The 6102-nt window shown below is 37.1% G+C and overlaps 1 pseudogene; it reads left to right on the top strand.

The window, feature by feature from the left end:
* Window positions 1–242: 242 nt before the first annotated feature.
* On the top strand, window positions 243–972 carry LOC119534937 (annotated as a pseudogene).
* Window positions 973–6102: the final 5130 nt, after the last annotated feature.

Here is a 6102-nt window from a genome sequence, read left to right as displayed (position 1 = left end):
CCCTACCAGTCTAGTTACACCTTGAGAGCTGAGAGCAGGCTTTATTTAATAATTATTCCACTGTTTAATAAAGAAACTGGAACATAACTGGGCCTCAAAACTATTTAATGATTGAATGACCTTAAACATGACTGACTGGATTTTTCATTTAAAAAAATACTTTCAGTCATAACATATAAATTGCATGCAGCCATAATCTTTAATCATCCAGGGAGGTGGCAACCGGCTTTAGTGGGACTATCATGGCTGCTTGGATTGGTCAGAGGGTCTTAAGGAAGGTGGTCTTGGGATGCTGTCCAAGTCCTGGGCAGGGGCCAGAGCCTCAGCTCGGTTGCACCAACCTGCACGCAACGTCAGATATTTAGCTTTCCGTGGTATATTGATAAGCAGAACTCTTCCATTACATACCTCAATTGTGCCTAAGGAGATATATGCAAGAACTTTCTTCAAAATTGCTGCACCGTTAATAAACAAAAGAAAAAAATATTCAGAGAGGAGAAATGATAGGATATTCTATGTGGGAAATGTATGATGTGGTATCAGGAATGGAGGATTATAAGCATTTTGTTCCTTGGTGCAAAAAGTCAGATGTAATATCAAAGAGATCTGGACACTGCAAAACACGATTAGAAATTGGGTTTCCAACCAAGTTGGAGCGATATACCTCAGGAGTAACCTTGGTGGAACCACATTTGGTAAAGGCATCCTGTACAGATTTGGAGACTTTTCAATCATTTGGAGACTGTTTGGTGTTTTAACCCAAGTCTTCTTGGCTCCCCAAGAACTTGTACTTTAGATTTTTCAATTTCTTTTGAATTTTGCTCACTTCTACACTCGCAGCTTGCCACACTGTTTTTCAATGAAGTTGTAAAGCAGATGGTAGCTGCCTTTCAAAGAAGAACATGTAAGCAGTATGGTCCAGAAACAAACACACCTCGAGAATTAATGCTACATGAAGTTCATCACACATAGAGGAGAAAGAAGAACTGGTGTCACCTACTTAAAACTAAGTGTGTTCACATTTTGTAAGTGCTTTCATTATTAACTTTTAGAAGTCAGAAAGTATTTGTTAAGCCCAGCTTTGATTATAAACTTGCACCATTTAAAATGTGCACACAGAATATTGAACCACATGTACATAGAAGTATTTTCTTCAATCAAGTATAGTTCAAAGCAATGTGTACATCAGCATGTTCTGCATTTACAATAATGGGGTGTCATCACTGTTGCTAGAATACTGACATCCCTCTTCCAAGCAGAAATTGAAACTAAGTTTAAACCTTTTAATTATCACTTTACTTGAAAGAGATTAGTTTAGATATTCATGCAGTATGTATTATATTAACCATGTCACACTGAAGTTATTAAATTCACACCGTGTAACTTACTGTTACAGCGGCTGCCCTGTGGCTTAGTATATTTGCCTAATGGTAAGATATTTTAAAACTTTGAGTTAAAAAACTGTCAGTAAAAGTCCCCTGGGACTTTTGATATTTTTTTATTGTTTTTATGGGGTGTAGTATTCAGTGCTATAGTGAGGTTAGCTTCCACATACACAGTGAATATATTTTTTTGGTGAGTGGTCCAGACTTTAAGCTACCCTCTCCCAGGTACTTTGGCTGCTCTTTCAACAATACTATGTGTCAAATTTTGTCTTCAGCAGATGAAGATGACTGATACATCTCCAGCACTACGTCTCCCTGTTTTCTATTTATTATGTGTACTTACTTTGGTATTTCAAACTATATTCTAAAAATCAATCAGTGTGAGGACTGAAGTGGTAATTTAATAAAGGTAATATGTTTAAAAAAATAACAATCACCCATAGTAATTCTGGGAAAGATACTTCAAATTTGTATCTTTTGTTACAGAGCTAAAGACTCACCTGTACACTCTCAAAAAAAACAGTCTCCTCCATTTTCTAATCAGAAGATGTTTACAACAGTGAGAGTTTCCACTAAGAAGAGAAAAATGTTTTTCACAGTGGGATGCCAACATTCCTGCCAATATGCCTGGTAATCTAAAGCCTTTTGAACCAACAGCAGAAAATTTTATTACTTCACACACTCATCATAAAATGCAAACTCTTTTTACTGAGATCTAGCACTTGCCAAAGACCCCACTTCAGATACGCCTAAGGAAAGAGGGAGCCTCAGTCTAAGAAGTATATTAAACTACACATTAGAAAAGGCTCTAAAACTCTTGTCACTCTTGTCACTGTATTCAGTTGCTAGATCATCAAGAAACAATCTACTCCCATCATATTATTTTAATTCCTCCAAAAATCACTTCACAGAACCTAAATTCAAAGAGAAGACCTTAGCATTTATTGAGGACTGACACAAGAAAGGTGTGTTTTTGATAATGTTTTTCATTTTCCTTTGCAAAAGTATAATGACGTCACATTAGGTTACTTTACGAACTTTTATACAAAGAGACAGCTAATGAATTCCTTTGAGCATTCCGTAGCAGAAAAATGTGTTTCTCTCCAGATGAAAACAAGTGATTGCATTCATTCTACTCTGTGAACTCTGCAGCCTCTTATGTTTCCCTGTTTGACTTCACTGCCCAAGAGATGAGAATTAAATTCAGTTTTCAACTGCAGCAGCTAATTCGTTTCATATGCCTGATATAAGAATGTTTCATCTTCTTAAACTTGTTTCTATAATTTTCTTTTTATCTTGCCTGTTTAAAGTGGGTTTTATCACTGGAAGTCACTTCTATGGTTTTGAAGGGATAGGCAAGGAATAAGTCAAATTTTAAAAATAATGAAACAAGCAAAGATGAGTCTAGGAGGGAATGCGACAAGATTACCTGGATTCATGGAAAGATCAAATAGGACAGAATCGATTTTTCTTCTTTACAACCACAAGGGCATTTTAACTAACAATAATACAACCAAAATAGATCACTAAGAAATGTCATAGAACCCAGCACAACTTGTGACCCTTGTTAGACTAGCTCAAAGTCAGACGCAGAAGCAGAACAGCTCAAGGATAATAAATTGTAATCTAATTTGTAATTAAATAAAAGGTACAAAGGCCCAGAGACTGAAAACCATCTCAAATGGGATTCTCTCAATGCCCTGTATTTAACCACCTGAACCTATTTTTTAACAGCAGCAGTGAAGAGCAGCATTTCTCAAAATTTAATGTACCTACAAACCACCTGGAGATCTTCTTAATTCCGGGGACCTCCTGATACCATAGGACTAAGGCCTGGGATTGTGCATTTTTAACACACTCCTAGTTGACAGTGAGGCTGCTAGTCTAAGGAACACATTCCTCGAGTGCTGCCTTTGGAGCTAACCATGACAGAATCAAATCCCAGCTTTGCCACGTAAAAGCTGTGGCCAAGTACTTTAACATTTTTTTTTTTTTTATGACCAAAAAATCAAATCTGGTCTGAAGTATACAGAATCCAGACACCTTGAAGAGTTTCATTTCTAATAAGCAGAAATGGTGGTATTTTGCTACACCTAAACTATGATGAAATCTCTAAAAGTGCATAGCCAGAAGCAAAACCCTCAGGAGACTAATAACACTTTAACATTTCCAGTTCACATGTGAATGTTAATTCCACTCTCTGAAGAGAAACATCAAGTGGTATTCATTAAGATTAAAGTCACATTACTACAGAAATGGGAAATTTATACATATGCTTCCTATAAAATGCAAATATTGCCTAAGAAGGGGTCTCCTCTGAGTTCTCTCTGCACCTATTTCTTTGCAAAGTTAAATCACACTGGTGAAGCACTTTCACAAAGGCAGTATAAAATTCCTAAGTAGCGGATACTTGCTGCTCTGCTGCCAAGGCAGCCCCACGGGTTGTTGACAATTATGTGCACCCCTGATGAATGCCCATTCACAGAACAACAAGGCTCTGGTAATGGAGGGAGACAGGAGACATTCCAGTATTTCAGAGCCTGGAAAAGTGGAAGAGGCTCCTGAAAAATGCAACTCCTCATTGGGGTTGTCTTGCCCTTGGATCAAACGTCTTAACTGGATAAATCCTTTGAAGAATGTAATTTGCAATGGTTTTTCCATGATTTAAAAAACAATAATGAAAGAAAAGGTTATGCAAAACCAAGAAAACAATAGAACTGCATATTTTCATGGCAATATTTTTAACAAGTTACTAATAAACTACAATATTCAAGTTAATAGCAAATTACAGGTTAGTACTCGGACTAAGGGAATGAATAGGAGAAATGGGAAAGAAAATAGATTTGAAGAGGGAAGAAAGCATGAGAAAAAAAGGGACAAATAATAGTAGGAGCTAACACATAGAATGTTTTTCATATACTAACTCATTCAGTCCTTCAAAGAATTCCATAACATGAGTAAAACTTGCATCATCCCAGTTTTACACATGGGGAAACTGGGGTGCAAAGGGGTTAAAGAGCTACATGAGGCCCCACAATGCAACCTCATTCCAGACTGGCTGCTGAGAACCTACTCTTAAACACACTCTACTGCCTCTGGTTCATTGTAGTGTAACTCAGGGCCTATCACATATCAGTGCTCAATAAATATATGTGAAACAAATGACAAATTTCACAACCCCTGTGGCCATCACCTCCTAGATGTAAGACAGAGATACAACTGATCTTATTCATCTTGTCCTAATCCCCAGCACTCAGCACAATGCCAGTCACATATAGGAGATGCTCAGTAATTGCTTAATGAATGAATCAGTGAATGAATACAGATACCTATAGGTAATCGGTACCACAAATAGGCATTATCACATGGTAAAATGGGGAAGGGTGGGTATAATTCTCCATCTCCTCTCAATTCCCTGCAGTGGTCTAGAATAATAAGCACATGAGCAAGTGTATTTTCCAGCTTCTCCTATCAAGTGCTTCTCATTCCTGCCCAAAAAAGTAATCTTAGTAGCAAAAGAAAATGAATACTTTCCCCTGGAGCATAGTTGGAAGCAGCCTGCCTTGGGAGCAAAATTTCATCAAGGTCTCATATTTTATCTTAAAAATTCATCAATGTTTTCTTATTCTATGTTCATTTTTGTTTTTCCACAAAAAATAAAGTTTTGATTACTTACCATCAGGTAAAACAAAAGGGATAACATATTTATCTTTGGCATTCAGCACTGTCTGGAATATGTTAGCCCATTGAGAAATCAGGTACCATAGCATATTGTAAAGATTCTCATTTAGAAACCCAAACATCTATAAGCAGACTAAAAATATGTCACATGTGATATAGATACAGGCCCCAAATGAGCATAATGTCGTTAGGATAATTTGGTGTGAGATATGGCATCTGCACACTTAGCAAAGGCCCTTCCTTAATAAACAAACTGAACAGCCACACAAAAAGCACTTATTAAAGCTAGCTATGATGGATATTACTTGTGCTCACAAATATTTCTGGTTCTCCTGTGCAACTTAGGAGGATTAAACTTCCCTGAGTGTCTGAATCTGGGCATGGCCCTATAATCTGCTGGTCAAAGAAATATTACTAAAGTCATCTGTGTGAAGTCCAAGTGAAAACATTAGTGTTAACATGCAATTTCCCATGCTCTCTCATCTGTGACACACTGAATGTTGAGGCCATATGTCCTATATAGTGCTGTTTCAGGAGGGTGGCACCTTTCTTAGCCTGGATTACTGCATTGCCACACAGAGACAGTTGTCTGGGAGAGTCACCCAAACACACAGTGGACTCTGAAGGAAAGATAAATCTTTGTTTTGTTAAACCACTAAGATGTTGTTACTGCAGCACTACTATGTCCTGGCTTATAGTATTCAAGATAAACTCAAATTCAAACATACCAAGCTCCAAAAACATCAAACAGCTCTATCTTATTTCTGCTCTATTAGTCCAGAGCTGTAAAACAACAATCCACAAAGAATATGGTTCTTTGTATTCTCTGCCCAACAGTTTTGGCTAAATTGGTTCATAAATTGTTCTTCAGAAAAAAAAAAAAAGTCGAATTGGCTATAAGAAGTGTGTAAACAAGCAGTCAGTTAACACTTTTTTTGTAAAACCACTTCCAATGATCACAAAGAGAGAAACACAGCACACAGCAAAGTCCTCTACTGACATAGACAATACTGGCAAATATGCTATACTAAACATT

Source organism: Choloepus didactylus, chromosome 5, assembly GCF_015220235.1.
Source record: "Choloepus didactylus isolate mChoDid1 chromosome 5, mChoDid1.pri, whole genome shotgun sequence".
Lineage (NCBI taxonomy): Eukaryota > Metazoa > Chordata > Mammalia > Pilosa > Megalonychidae > Choloepus > Choloepus didactylus.
The sequence above is the reverse complement of the archived record's forward strand: the minus strand, read 5'-3'. Positions and strand labels throughout refer to the sequence as shown.